Source organism: Acipenser ruthenus, chromosome 42, assembly GCF_902713425.1.
Source record: "Acipenser ruthenus chromosome 42, fAciRut3.2 maternal haplotype, whole genome shotgun sequence".
Classification (NCBI taxonomy): domain Eukaryota; kingdom Metazoa; phylum Chordata; class Actinopteri; order Acipenseriformes; family Acipenseridae; genus Acipenser; species Acipenser ruthenus.
In genome coordinates this window covers 4,422,186-4,437,245 of record NC_081230.1, presented here as the reverse complement: position 1 = coordinate 4,437,245, position 15,060 = coordinate 4,422,186, and positions in this window count along the sequence as shown.

Genomic DNA, 15,060 nt, shown 5'->3' with positions numbered 1-15,060 from the left:
CTCGCCAAAAGGTCGGTGGCACCTCCCAAGCGTGCGCACGGGGCCCAGCGACTTCAAGTGGTGTCCTAGAGGCTCGCAAATGGTCCCTAGCACATCCCCAGCACTCACAAGGGCCCCAGCGACTTTCCGCTGGCTCCCAGCGGCTTCCCAAATGGTCCCTGGCTCCTACACAGCACGCGCACAGAGCCCAGCAACCATGCGCGGGGTACTAGTAGGTCGCAAATGGTCCCTGGCACCTCCGCAGCACGCGCACGGTCCCCAGCGACATCGTGTTGGGTTCCAGCGGCTCGCCAAACTGTCCCTGGCACCTCCCAAGCGTGCGAACGGGCCCCAGTGACTTCGATCGGGTTCCCAGCGGCTTGCCAAATGGTCCCTGCCACCTCACCAGCACCCGCACGGGCCCCAGTGACTTCACGCGGAGTCCCAGCAGCTCGTAAATGGTCCCTGGCACATCCCCAGCGCGCGCACGGATCTCAGCGACCAGCTGTTGAGTCCCAGCGGATCGCCAAATGGTCCCTGGCACGGCATCAACACGGGCATGCACCCCAGCGAACCCGCGTGGAGTCCCATTGACTCGCCAAAAGGTCGCTGGCACCTCCCCAGCGTGCGCACGGGGCCCAGCGACCCCGCGCGGTGTTCGAGTGTCACACCAAATGATCCCTGGCACTTCCCCAGCACACGCACGAACCCCAGCGCGTGCTCCAAGCGGCTTACCAAATTGTACCTGGCACCTCACCAGCGTGCGCACGGGGCCCAGCAACCCCGCGCGAGGTCCCAGCATCACACCAAATGGTCCCTGGAACCTCCCCAGCGCGCGCATGAACCCCAGCGACTTCGCGCTTGGGCCAAGCGGCTTGCCAAACGATCCCTCGCACCTCTCCAGCACACGCAGGGGCCACAGCGACAGCACGTGGTGTCCCAGCGGCTCGCCAAATGGTCCCTGGCACCTCCCCAGTGAGCGCAGGGGCTCCAGCGACCTTGCGCTGGGTCCCAGACGCTCGCCAAATGGTCCCTGGCACATCCCAAGTGCGCGCAGAGACACCAGCGACATCGCGTGGGGTCCCAGCGGCTTGCAAATGGTACCTGGCTCCTACACAGCACGAGCACAGAGCCCAGCAATCATGCGCGGGGTCCTACTAGGTCGCAAATGGTCCCTGACACCTCCCCAGCATGCGCACGGGCCCCAGCGATATCGTGTTGGGTTCCAGCGGCTCGCCAAACTGTCCCTGGCACCTCCCAAGTGCGCGAACGGGCCACAGTGACTTCGATCGGGGTCCCAGCGGCTTGCCAAATGGTCCCTGGCCCCTCCCAAGTGCGCGAACGGGATCCAGCGACCCCACGTGGAGTCCCCGAGGCTCACCAAATGGTCCCTTGCACCTCCCCAGCGCGTGCACAGGGCCCAGCGACCTTGCGCGTCGTCCAGGCGAATTGACAAACTGTCCCTGGTACCTCACCAGAACATGCAGGGGCCCCAGCGACATCGTGTGGTATGCCAGCGGCTCGCCAAATGGTCCCTGGCACCTCCCCAGCGGGCGCAGGTGATCCAGCTACCTCGCGCAAGGTCCCAGCGGCTCATTGAATAGTCCCTGTCACCTCACCAGCACGCGCAAAGGCCCCAGCGACCCGGTGCGGCGTCCCAGCGGCTCGCCAAATGGTCCCTGGCTCCTACCCATCACGCGCACAGAGTCCAGCAACCACGCGCGGGGTCCTAGCAGCTCGCAAATGGTCCCTGGCACCTCCCCAGCACGTGCACGGGCTCCAGCGACTTCAAGCGGTGTCCTAGCGGCTTGCAAATGGTCCCTGGCACATCCCAAGCGCTCACAAGGGCCCCAGCGACTTTCCGTGGGGTTCCAGCGGCTTCCCAAATGGTCCCTGGCCCATCCCAAGCGTGAGCACGGGGCCCAGCGACTTCACCCGGGGTCCCAGAGGCTCGCCAAATGTTCCCTGGCACCTCCCCAGCACGCGCACTGGCCCCAGAGACTTCAAGCGGGGTCCTAGCGGCTTGCAAATGGTCCCTGGCACATCCCCAGCGCTCACACGGGCCCCAGCGACTTTCCGCGGGGTCCCAGCCACTTCCCAAATGGTCCCTGGCCCCTCCCAAGCATGCACACTGGGCCCAGCGACTTCGCAGGGGTTCCCAGCGGCTCGCCAAACAGTCCCTGGCACATCCCCAGCACGCGTATGGGCCCCTGCGACTTCGCGTGGGGTCCCAGAGCCTCCCCAAACTGTCCCTGGCACCTCCCAAGCGCGCGAACGGGCCACAGTGACTTCGATCGGGGTCCCAGCGGCTTGCCAAATGGTCCCTGGCCCCTCCCAAGCGCGCGAACGGGAACCAGCGACCCCACGTGGGGTCCCACCAGCTCGCCAAAAGGTCCCTAGCACCTCCGCAGCGTGCGTACCGGGCCCAGTGACTCCGCGCATGGTCCAATTAGCTGGCCAGATGGTCCCTGGCACCTCCAGGCGACCAGGCATGGAGTACCAGCGGCCTGTCTGAAGGTACCTGACACCTCACCATCATGCGCACGGGGCCTAGCGACCCTGCGCGTGGTCCAGGCGGCTTGCCAAACTGTCCCTGGCACCTCCCCAGCAATGCAGAGGCTCCAGCGACCTCGCGCCGGGTCCCAGCCGCTCGCCAAATGGTCCCTGGCACCTCCTCAGAGTGCGTATGGTGCTCAGCGACCCCGCGCGGGGTTCGATTGGCTTGCTAAACTGTCCTTGGCACCTCCCAAGCGATTGCACAGGCCCCTGTGACCTCGTGCCGGGTCCCATCCGCTCGCCACATGGTCCCTGACTCCTTCCCAGCAAGCGCACAGAGCCCAGCAACCACGCGCAGGGTCCCAGCGGATCACAAATGGTGCCTGGCACATCCCCAGCGCGCGCACGGACCCCAGTGACCAGGCGTGGAGTCCCAGCGGCCTGCCTAAAGGTCCCTGACACCTCACCAGCGTGCGCACGGGGCCTAGCGACCCTGCGCGTGGTCCAGGCGGCTTGCCAAACTGTCCCTGGCACTTCAAAAGCACGCGCAGAGGCCCCAGCGACATCCCGTGGTGTCCCAGCGGCTCGCCAAATGGTCCCTGGCACCTCCCCAGCAAGGCAGGGGCTCCAGCGACCTCGCGCGTGGTTCCAGCGGATCGTTGAATAGTCTCTGTCATCTCACCAGCATGCGCAAGGGCCCTAGCGACCCCGTGCGGGGTCCCAGCGGCATGCCAAATGGTCCCTGGCCTCTCCCCAGCACGTGCACGTGGCCCAGCGAATCCGCATGGGGTCCCAGCGGCTCGCCAAATGGTCTGTGGCCCATTCCCCAGCGTGTGCACGGTGCCCAGAGACCCCGCGTGGGGTCCCAGCGTCCTGCCATATGATCCCTGGCACCTCTCCAGCATGCACACGGGCCCCAGAGACTTCGCACGGTGTCCTAGCGGCGCGCAAATGATCCATGGCACATCCCCAGTGATCGCACAGGCCCCAGCGACATCGTGCAGGGTCACAGAGCCTCGCCAAATGGTCCCTGGCACATCCCCAGCACTCGCACGCACCCCAACGACATTGCGCAGGGTCCCAGCAGCTCACAAATGGTCCCTGACACCTCCCCAGCACGCGCACGGGCCCAAGGACCTTCGTGTGGGTTTCCACCGTCTCGCCAAAAGATCCCTGGAACCTCCCCAGCATGCACGCGGGCACCAGCGACTTCACATGGGGTCCCAGCAGTTCGACAAATCATCCCTGGCACCTCTCCAGCATGCACACGGGCCCCAGCGACTACACACGGTGTCCTAGCGGCATGCCAAATGGTCCCTGGCCTCTCCCCAGCACACGCACGTGGCCCAGTGACCCCGCATGGGGTCCCAGCGGCTCGCCAAATGGTCCCTGGCCCCTCCCCAGCGCATGCAAGGGGCCCAAGACCCAGCGCGGAGTCCCAGCGGCTCGACAAATGGTCTGTGGCCCATTCCCCAGCGTGTGCACGGTGCCCAGCGACCACGCGTGGGGTCCCAGCGTCCTGCCATATGATCCCTGGCACCTCTCCAGCATGCACACAGGCCCCAGAGACTTCGCACGGTGTCCTAGCGGCGCGCAAATGGTCCATGGCACATCCCCAGTGCGCGCACGGGCCCCAGCGACTTCTCGCGGGGTCCCACCGGTTCGCCAAATGATCCCTGGAACCTCCCCAGGATGCACACGGGCACCAGAGACTTCGCGTGGGGTCCCAGCAGCTCAACAAATCATCCCTGGCACCTCTCCAGCAAGCACACAGGCCCCAGAGACTTCGCACAGTGTCCTAGCGGCTCGCAAATGGTCCATGGCACATCCCCAGCGATCGCACAGGCCCCAGCGACATCGCGCAGGGTCCCAGAGCCTCACCAAATGGTCCCTGGCACATCCCCAGCGCTCGCATTCGCCCCAGTGACATTGCGCAGGGTCCCAGCAGCTCGCAAATGGTCCCTGGCACCTCTCTAGCACGCACAGGTGCCCCAGCGACATCGCGCAGGGTCCCAGAGCCTCGCCAAATGGTCCCTGGCACATCCACAGCGCTCGCACGCGCCCCAGCGACATTGCGCAGGGTCCGAGCGGCTCACCAGATGGTCCCTGGCACCTCCCCAGCACGAGCACAGGCCCCAGCGACTTTAAGCGGGGTCCCAGCAGGTTCCCAAATGGTCCCTGGCCCTTCCCTAGCGTGCGCACCGTGCCCAGCGACTTCGCGCGGGGTCCCACCGGCTCGCCAAATGTTCCGTGGCACCTCCCCAGCGGGCGCACAGGGCCCAGCGACTTCGCACGGGGTCCGATTGTCTGACCAGATGGTCCCTGCCAACTCCCCAGCACGCGCACGGGCCCCAGCGACTTCGTGCGGGGTCCCAGCGGCTTCCCAAATGATCCCTGGCACCTCCCCAGCATGCACACGGGCCCCAGAGACCCCGCGCGGGGTCCGATCGGCTGGCCAGATGCTCCCTTGCACCTCCCCAGCACGTGCACAGGGCCCAGCGACCCCGCGTGGAGTCCCAGCAGCTCGCCAAAAGGTCCCTGGCACCTCCATAGCGTGCGTACGGGGCCCAGTGACTCCGCGCGTGGTCCGATTGGCTGGCCAGATGGTCCCTGGCACCTCCAGGCGACCAGGCGTGGAGTACCAACGGCCTGCCTGAAGGTCCCTGACACCTCACCATCGTGCGCACGGGGCCTAGCGACCCTGCGCGTGGTCCAGGCGGCTTGCCAAACTGTCCCTGGCACCTCACCAGCACGCGCAGGAGCCCCAGCGACATAGTGTGGTATGCCAGCGGCTCGCCAAATGGTCCCTGGCACCTCCCCAGCGGGCGCAGGTGATCCAGCTACCTCGCGCAAGGTCCCAGCGGCTCATTGAATAGTCCCTGTCACCTCACCAGCACGCGCAAAGGCCCCAGCGACCCCGTGCGGCGTCCCAGCGTCTCGCCAAATGGTCCCTGGCTCCTACCCATCACGCGCACAGAGTCCAGCAACCACGCGCGGGGTCCTAGCAGCTCGCAAATGGTCCCTGGCACCTCCCCAGCACGTGCACGGGCTCCAGCGACTTCAAGCGGTGTCCTAGCGGCTTGCAAATGGTCCCTGGCACATCCCAAGCGCTCACAAGGGCCCCAGCGACTTTCCGTGGGGTTCCAGTGGCTTCCCAAATGGTCCCTGGCCCATCCCAAGCGTGAGCACGGGGCCCAGCGACTTCGCCCGGGGTCCCAGAGGCTCGCCAAATGTTCCCTGGCACCTCCCCAGCACGCGCACTGGCCCCAGAGACTTCAAGCGGGGTCCTAGCGGCTTGCAAATGGTCCCTGGCACATCCCCAGCGCTCACACGGGCCCCAGCGACTTTACGCGGGGTCCCAGCCACTTCCCAAATGGTCCCTGGCCCCTCCCAAGCATGCACACTGGGCCCAGCGACTTCGCAGGGGTTCCCAGCGGCTCGCCAAACAGTCCCTGGCACATCCCCAGCACGCGTATGGGCCCCTGCGACTTCGCGTGGGGTCCCAGAGCCTCCCCAAACTGTCCCTGGCACCTCCCAAGCGCGCGAACGGGCCACAGTGACTTCGATCGGGGTCCCAGCGGCTTGCCAAATGGTCCCTGGCCCCTCCCAAGCGCGCGAACGGGAACCAGCGACCCCACGTGGGGTCCCACCAGCTCGCCAAAAGGTCCCTAGCACCTCCGCAGCGTGCGTACCGGGCCCAGTGACTCCGCGCATGGTCCAATTAGCTGGCCAGATGGTCCCTGGCACCTCCAGGCGACCAGGCATGGAGTACCAGCGGCCTGTCTGAAGGTACCTGACACCTCACCATCATGCGCACGGGGCCTAGCGACCCTGCGCGTGGTCCAGGCGGCTTGCCAAACTGTCCCTGGCACCTCCCCAGCAATGCAGAGGCTCCAGCGACCTCGCGCCGGGTCCCAGCCGCTCGCCAAATGGTCCCTGGCACCTCCTCAGAGTGCGTATGGTGCTCAGCGACCCCGCGCGGGGTTCGATTGGCTTGCTAAACTGTCCTTGGCACCTCCCAAGCGATTGCACAGGCCCCTGTGACCTCGTGCCGGGTCCCATCCGCTCGCCACATGGTCCCTGACTCCTTCCCAGCAAGCGCACAGAGCCCAGCAACCACGCGCAGGGTCCCAGCGGATCACAAATGGTGCCTGGCACATCCCCAGCGCGCGCACGGACCCCAGTGACCAGGCGTGGAGTCCCAGCGGCCTGCCTAAAGGTCCCTGACACCTCACCAGCGTGCGCACGGGGCCTAGCGACCCTGCGCGTGGTCCAGGCGGCTTGCCAAACTGTCCCTGGCACTTCAAATGCACGCGTAGAGGCCCCAGCGACATCCCGTGGTGTCCCAGCGGCTCGCCAAATGGTCCCTGGCACCTCCCCAGCAAGGCAGGGGCTCCAGCGACCTCGCGCGTGGTTCCAGCGGATCGTTGAATAGTCTCTGTCATCTCACCAGCATGCGCAAGGGCCCTAGCGACCCCGTGCGGGGTCCCAGCGGCATGCCAAATGGTCCCTGGCCTCTCCCCAGCACGCGCACGTGGCCCAGCGAATCCGCATGGGGTCCCAGCGGCTCGCCAAATGGTCCCTGGCCCCTCCCCAGCGCATACAAGGGGCCCAAGACCCAGCGCGGGGTCCCAGCGGCTCGACAAATGGTCTGTGGCCCATTCCCCAGCGTGTGCACGGTGCCCAGAGACCCCGCGTGGGGTCCCAGCGTCCTGCCATATGATCCCTGGCACCTCTCCAGCATGCACACGGGCCCCAGAGACTTCGCACGGTGTCCTAGCGGCGCGCAAATGATCCATGGCACATCCCCAGTGATCGCACAGGCCCCAGCGACATCGTGCAGGGTCACAGAGCCTCGCCAAATGGTCCCTGGCACATCCCCAGCACTCGCACGCACCCCAACGACATTGCGCAGGGTCCCAGCAGCTCACAAATGGTCCCTGACACCTCCCCAGCACGCGCACGGGCCCAAGGACCTTCGTGTGGGTTTCCACCGTCTCGCCAAAAGATCCCTGGAACCTCCCCAGCATGCACGCGGGCACCAGCGACTTCACATGGGGTCCCAGCAGTTCGACAAATCATCCCTGGCACCTCTCCAGCATGCACACGGGCCCCAGCGACTACACACGGTGTCCTAGCGGCATGCCAAATGGTCCCTGGCCTCTCCCCAGCACACGCACGTGGCCCAGTGACCCCGCATGGGGTCCCAGCGGCTCGCCAAATGGTCCCTGGCCCCTCCCCAGCGCATGCAAGGGGCCCAAGACCCAGCGCGGAGTCCCAGCGGCTCGACAAATGGTCTGTGGCCCATTCCCCAGCGTGTGCACGGTGCCCAGCGACCACGCGTGGGGTCCCAGCGTCCTGCCATATGATCCCTGGCACCTCTCCAGCATGCACACAGGCCCCAGAGACTTCGCACGGTGTCCTAGCGGCGCGCAAATGGTCCATGGCACATCCCCAGTGCGCGCACGGGCCCCAGCGACTTCTCGCGGGGTCCCACCGGTTCGCCAAATGATCCCTGGAACCTCCCCAGGATGCACACGGGCACCAGAGACTTCGCGTGGGGTCCCAGCAGCTCAACAAATCATCCCTGGCACCTCTCCAGCAAGCACACAGGCCCCAGAGACTTCGCACAGTGTCCTAGCGGCTCGCAAATGGTCCATGGCACATCCCCAGCGATCGCACAGGCCCCAGCGACATCGCGCAGGGTCCCAGAGCCTCACCAAATGGTCCCTGGCACATCCCCAGCGCTCGCACGCGCCCCAGTGACATTGCGCAGGGTCCCAGCAGCTCGCAAATGGTCCCTGGCACCTCTCTAGCACGCACAGGTGCCCCAGCGACATCGCGCAGGGTCCCAGAGCCTCGCCAAATGGTCCCTGGCACATCCACAGCGCTCGCACGCGCCCCAGCGACATTGCGCAGGGTCGGAGCGGCTCACCAGATGGTCCCTGGCACCTCCCCAGCACGAGCACAGGCCCCAGCGACTTTAAGCGGGGTCCCAGCAGGTTCCCAAATGGTCCCTGGCCCTTCCCTAGCGTGCGCACCGTGCCCAGCGACTTCGCGCGGGGTCCCACCGGCTCGCCAAATGTTCCGTGGCACCTCCCCAGCGGGCGCACAGGGCCCAGCGACTTCGCACGGGGTCCGATTGTCTGACCAGATGGTCCCTGCCAACTCCCCAGCACGCGCACGGGCCCCAGCGACTTCGTGCGGGGTCCCAGCGGCTTCCCAAATGATCCCTGGCACCTCCCCAGCATGCACACGGGCCCCAGAGACCCCGCGCGGGGTCCGATCGGCTGGCCAGATGCTCCCTTGCACCTCCCCAGCACGTGCACAGGGCCCAGCGACCCCGCGTGGAGTCCCAGCAGCTCGCCAAAAGGTCCCTGGCACCTCCATAGCGTGCGTACGGGGCCCAGTGACTCCGCGCGTGGTCCGATTGGCTGGCCAGATGGTCCCTGGCACCTCCAGGCGACCAGGCGTGGAGTACCAACGGCCTGCCTGAAGGTCCCTGACACCTCACCATCGTGCGCACGGGGCCTAGCGACCCTGCGCGTGGTCCAGGCGGCTTGCCAAACTGTCCCTGGCACCTCACCAGCACGCGCAGGGGCCCCAGCGACATAGTGTGGTATGCCAGCGGCTCGCCAAATGGTCCCTGGCACCTCCCCAGCGGGCGCAGGTGATCCAGCTACCTCGCGCAAGGTCCCAGCGGCTCATTGAATAGTCCCTGTCACCTCACCAGCACGCGCAAAGGCCCCAGCGACCCCGTGCGGCGTCCCAGCGTCTCGCCAAATGGTCCCTGGCTCCTACCCATCACGCGCACAGAGTCCAGCAACCACGCGCGGGGTCCTAGCAGCTCGCAAATGGTCCCTGGCACCTCCCCAGCACGTGCACGGGCTCCAGCGACTTCAAGCGGTGTCCTAGCGGCTTGCAAATGGTCCCTGGCACATCCCAAGCGCTCACAAGGGCCCCAGCGACTTTCCGTGGGGTTCCAGCGGCTTCCCAAATGGTCCCTGGCCCATCCCAAGCGTGAGCACGGGGCCCAGCGACTTCGCCCGGGGTCCCAGAGGCTCGCCAAATGTTCCCTGGCACCTCCCCAGCACGCGCACTGGCCCCAGAGACTTCAAGCGGGGTCCTAGCGGCTTGCAAATGGTCCCTGGCACATCCCCAGCGCTCACACGGGCCCCAGCGACTTTACGCGGGGTCCCAGCCACTTCCCAAATGGTCCCTGGCCCCTCCCAAGCATGCACACTGGGCCCAGCGACTTCGCAGGGGTTCCCAGCGGCTCGCCAAACAGTCCCTGGCACATCCCCAGCACGCGTATGGGCCCCTGCGACTTCGCGTGGGGTCCCAGAGCCTCCCCAAACTGTCCCTGGCACCTCCCAAGCGCGCGAACGGGCCACAGTGACTTCGATCGGGGTCCCAGCGGCTTGCCAAATGGTCCCTGGCCCCTCCCAAGCGCGCGAATGGGAACCAGCGACCCCACGTGGGGTCCCAGAGGCTCACCAAATGGTCCCTTGCACCTCCCCAGCGCGTGCACAGGGCCCAGCGACCCTGCGTGGAGTCCCACCAGCTCGCCAAAAGGTCCCTAGCACCTCCGCAGCGTGCGTACCGGGCCCAGTGACTCCGCGCATGGTCCAATTAGCTGGCCAGATGGTCCCTGGCACCTCCAGGCGACCAGGCATGGAGTACCAGCGGCCTGTCTGAAGGTCCCTGACACCTCACCATCATGCGCACGGGGCCTAGCGACCCTGCGCGTGGTCCAGGCAGCTTGCCAAACTGTCCATGGCACCTCCCCAGCAATGCAGAGGCTCCAGCGACCTCGCGCCGGGTCCCAGCCGCTCGCCAAATGGTCCCTGGCACCTCCTCAGAGTGCGTATGGTGCTCAGCGACCCCGCGCGGGGTTCGATTGGCTTGCTAAACTGTCCTTGGCACCTCCCAAGCGATTGCACAGGCCCCTGTGACCTCGTGCCGGGTCCCAGCCGCTCGCCACATGGTCCCTGACTCCTTCCCAGCAAGCGCACAGAGCCCAGCAACCACGCGCAGGGTCCCAGCGGATCACAAATGGTGCCAGGCACATCCCCAGCGCGCGCACGGACCCCAGCGACCAGGCGTGGAGTCCCAGCGGCCTGCCTAAAGGTCCCTGACACCTCACCAGCGTGCGCACGGGGCCTAGCGACCCTGCGCGTGGTCCAGGCGGCTTGCCAAACTGTCCCTGGCACTTCAAAAGCACGCGCAGAGGCCCCAGCGACATCCCGTGGTGTCCCAGCGGCTCGCCAAATGGTCCCTGGCAACTCCCCAGCAAGGCAGGGGCTCCAGCGACCTCGCGCGTGGTTCCAGCGGCTCGTTGAATAGTCTCTGTCACCTCACCAGCATGCGCAAGGGCCCTAGCGACCCCGTGCGGGGTCCCAGCGGCATGCCAAATGGTCCCTGGCCTCTCCCCAGCACGCGCACGTGGCCCAGCGACCCCGCATGGGGTCCCAGCGGCTCGCCAAATGGTCCCTGGCCCCTCCCCAGCGCATGCAAGGGGCCCAAGACCCAGCGCGGGGTCCCAGCGGCTCGACAAATGGTCTGTGGCCCATTCCCCAGCGTGTGCACGGTGCCCAGTGACCCCGCGTGGGGTCCCAGCGTCCTGCCATATGATCCCTGGCACCTCTCCAGCATGCACACGGGCCCCAGAGACTTCGCACGGTGTCCTAGCGGCGCGCAAATGATCCATGGCACATTCTCAGTGATCGCACAGGCCCCAGCGACATCGTGCAGGGTCACAGAGCCTCACCAAATGGTCCCTGGCACATCCCCAGCGCTCGCACGCACCCCAACGACATTGCGCAGGGTCCCAGCAGCTCACAAATGGCCCCTGACACCTCCCCAGCACACGCACGGGACCAAGCAACTTCGTGTGGGTTTCCACCGTCTCGCCAAAAGATCCCTGGAACCTCCCCAGCATGCACGCGGGCACCAGCGACTTCACATGGGGTCCCAGCAGTTCGACAAATCATCCCTGGCACCTCTCCAGCATGCACACGGGCCCCAGCGACTACACACGGTGTCCTAGCGGCATGCCAAATGGTCCCTGGCCTCTCCCCAGCACACGCACGTGGCCCAGTGACCCCGCATGGGGTCCCAGCGGCTCGCCAAATGGTCCCTGGCCCCTCCCCAGCGCATGCAAGGGGCCCAAGACCCAGCGCGGAGTCCCAGCGGCTCGACAAATGGTCTGTGGCCCATTCCCCAGCGTGTGCACGGTGCCCAGCGACCACGCGTGGGGTCCCAGCGTCCTGCCATATGATCCCTGGCACCTCTCCAGCATGCACACAGGCCCCAGAGACTTCGCACGGTGTCCTAGCGGCGCGCAAATGGTCCATGGCACATCCCCAGTGCGCGCACGGGCCCCAGCGACTTCTCGCGGGGTCCCACCGGTTCGCCAAATGATCCCTGGAACCTCCCCAGGATGCACACGGGCACCAGAGACTTCGCGTGGGGTCCCAGCAGCTCAACAAATCATCCCTGGCACCTCTCCAGCAAGCACACAGGCCCCAGAGACTTCGCACAGTGTCCTAGCGGCTCGCAAATGGTCCATGGCACATCCCCAGCGATCGCACAGGCCCCAGCGACATCGCGCAGGGTCCCAGAGCCTCACCAAATGGTCCCTGGCACATCCCCAGCGCTCGCACGCGCCCCAGTGACATTGCACAGGGTCCCAGCAGCTCGCAAATGGTCCCTGGCACCTCTCTAGCACGCACAGGTGCCCCAGCGACATCGCGCAGGGTCCCAGAGCCTCGCCAAATGGTCCCTGGCACATCCACAGCGCTCGCACGCGCCCCAGCGACATTGCGCAGGGTCGGAGCGGCTCACCAGATGGTCCCTGGCACCTCCCCAGCACGAGCACAGGCCCCAGCGACTTTAAGCGGGGTCCCAGCAGGTTCCCAAATGGTCCCTGGCCCTTCCCTAGCGTGCGCACCGTGCCCAGCGACTTCGCGCGGGGTCCCACCGGCTCGCCAAATGTTCCGTGGCACCTCCCCAGCGGGCGCACAGGGCCCAGCGACTTCGCACGGGGTCCGATTGTCTGACCAGATGGTCCCTGCCAACTCCCCAGCACGCGCACGGGCCCCAGCGACTTCGTGCGGGGTCCCAGCGGCTTCCCAAATGATCCCTGGCACCTCCCCAGCATGCACACGGGCCCCAGAGACCCCGCGCGGGGTCCGATCGGCTGGCCAGATGCTCCCTTGCACCTCCCCAGCACGTGCACAGGGCCCAGCGACCCCGCGTGGAGTCCCAGCAGCTCGCCAAAAGGTCCCTGGCACCTCCATAGCGTGCGTACGGGGCCCAGTGACTCCGCGCGTGGTCCGATTGGCTGGCCAGATGGTCCCTGGCACCTCCAGGCGACCAGGCGTGGAGTACCAACGGCCTGCCTGAAGGTCCCTGACACCTCACCATCGTGCGCACGGGGCCTAGCGACCCTGCGCGTGGTCCAGGCGGCTTGCCAAACTGTCCCTGGCACCTCACCAGCACGCGCAGGGGCCCCAGCGACATAGTGTGGTATGCCAGCGGCTCGCCAAATGGTCCCTGGCACCTCCCCAGCGGGCGCAGGTGATCCAGCTACCTCGCGCAAGGTCCCAGCGGCTCATTGAATAGTCCCTGTCACCTCACCAGCACGCGCAAAGGCCCCAGCGACCCCGTGCGGCGTCCCAGCGTCTCGCCAAATGGTCCCTGGCTCCTACCCATCACGCGCACAGAGTCCAGCAACCACGCGCGGGGTCCTAGCAGCTCGCAAATGGTCCCTGGCACCTCCCCAGCACGTGCACGGGCTCCAGCGACTTCAAGCGGTGTCCTAGCGGCTTGCAAATGGTCCCTGGCACATCCCAAGCGCTCACAAGGGCCCCAGCGACTTTCCGTGGGGTTCCAGCGGCTTCCCAAATGGTCCCTGGCCCATCCCAAGCGTGAGCACGGGGCCCAGCGACTTCGCCCGGGGTCCCAGAGGCTCGCCAAATGTTCCCTGGCACCTCCCCAGCACGCGCACTGGCCCCAGAGACTTCAAGCGGGGTCCTAGCGGCTTGCAAATGGTCCCTGGCACATCCCCAGCGCTCACACGGGCCCCAGCGACTTTACGCGGGGTCCCAGCCACTTCCCAAATGGTCCCTGGCCCCTCCCAAGCATGCACACTGGGCCCAGCGACTTCGCAGGGGTTCCCAGCGGCTCGCCAAACAGTCCCTGGCACATCCCCAGCACGCGTATGGGCCCCTGCGACTTCGCGTGGGGTCCCAGAGCCTCCCCAAACTGTCCCTGGCACCTCCCAAGCGCGCGAACGGGCCACAGTGACTTCGATCGGGGTCCCAGCGGCTTGCCAAATGGTCCCTGGCCCCTCCCAAGCGCGCGAATGGGAACCAGCGACCCCACGTGGGGTCCCAGAGGCTCACCAAATGGTCCCTTGCACCTCCCCAGCGCGTGCACAGGGCCCAGCGACCCTGCGTGGAGTCCCACCAGCTCGCCAAAAGGTCCCTAGCACCTCCGCAGCGTGCGTACCGGGCCCAGTGACTCCGCGCATGGTCCAATTAGCTGGCCAGATGGTCCCTGGCACCTCCAGGCGACCAGGCATGGAGTACCAGCGGCCTGTCTGAAGGTCCCTGACACCTCACCATCATGCGCACGGGGCCTAGCGACCCTGCGCGTGGTCCAGGCAGCTTGCCAAACTGTCCATGGCACCTCCCCAGCAATGCAGAGGCTCCAGCGACCTCGCGCCGGGTCCCAGCCGCTCGCCAAATGGTCCCTGGCACCTCCTCAGAGTGCGTATGGTGCTCAGCGACCCCGCGCGGGGTTCGATTGGCTTGCTAAACTGTCCTTGGCACCTCCCAAGCGATTGCACAGGCCCCTGTGACCTCGTGCCGGGTCCCAGCCGCTCGCCACATGGTCCCTGACTCCTTCCCAGCAAGCGCACAGAGCCCAGCAACCACGCGCAGGGTCCCAGCGGATCACAAATGGTGCCAGGCACATCCCCAGCGCGCGCACGGACCCCAGCGACCAGGCGTGGAGTCCCAGCGGCCTGCCTAAAGGTCCCTGACACCTCACCAGCGTGCGCACGGGGCCTAGCGACCCTGCGCGTGGTCCAGGCGGCTTGCCAAACTGTCCCTGGCACTTCAAAAGCACGCGCAGAGGCCCCAGCGACATCCCGTGGTGTCCCAGCGGCTCGCCAAATGGTCCCTGGCAACTCCCCAGCAAGGCAGGGGCTCCAGCGACCTCGCGCGTGGTTCCAGCGGCTCGTTGAATAGTCTCTGTCACCTCACCAGCATGCGCAAGGGCCCTAGCGACCCCGTGCGGGGTCCCAGCGGCATGCCAAATGGTCCCTGGCCTCTCCCCAGCACGCGCACGTGGCCCAGCGACCCCGCATGGGGTCCCAGCGGCTCGCCAAATGGTCCCTGGCCCCTCCCCAGCGCATGCAAGGGGCCCAAGACCCAGCGCGGGGTCCCAGCGGCTCGACAAATGGTCTGTGGCCCATTCCCCAGCGTGTGCACGGTGCCCAGTGACCCCACGTGGGGTCCCAGCGTCCTGCCATATGATCCCTGGCACCTCTCCAGCATGCACACGGGCCCCAGAGAC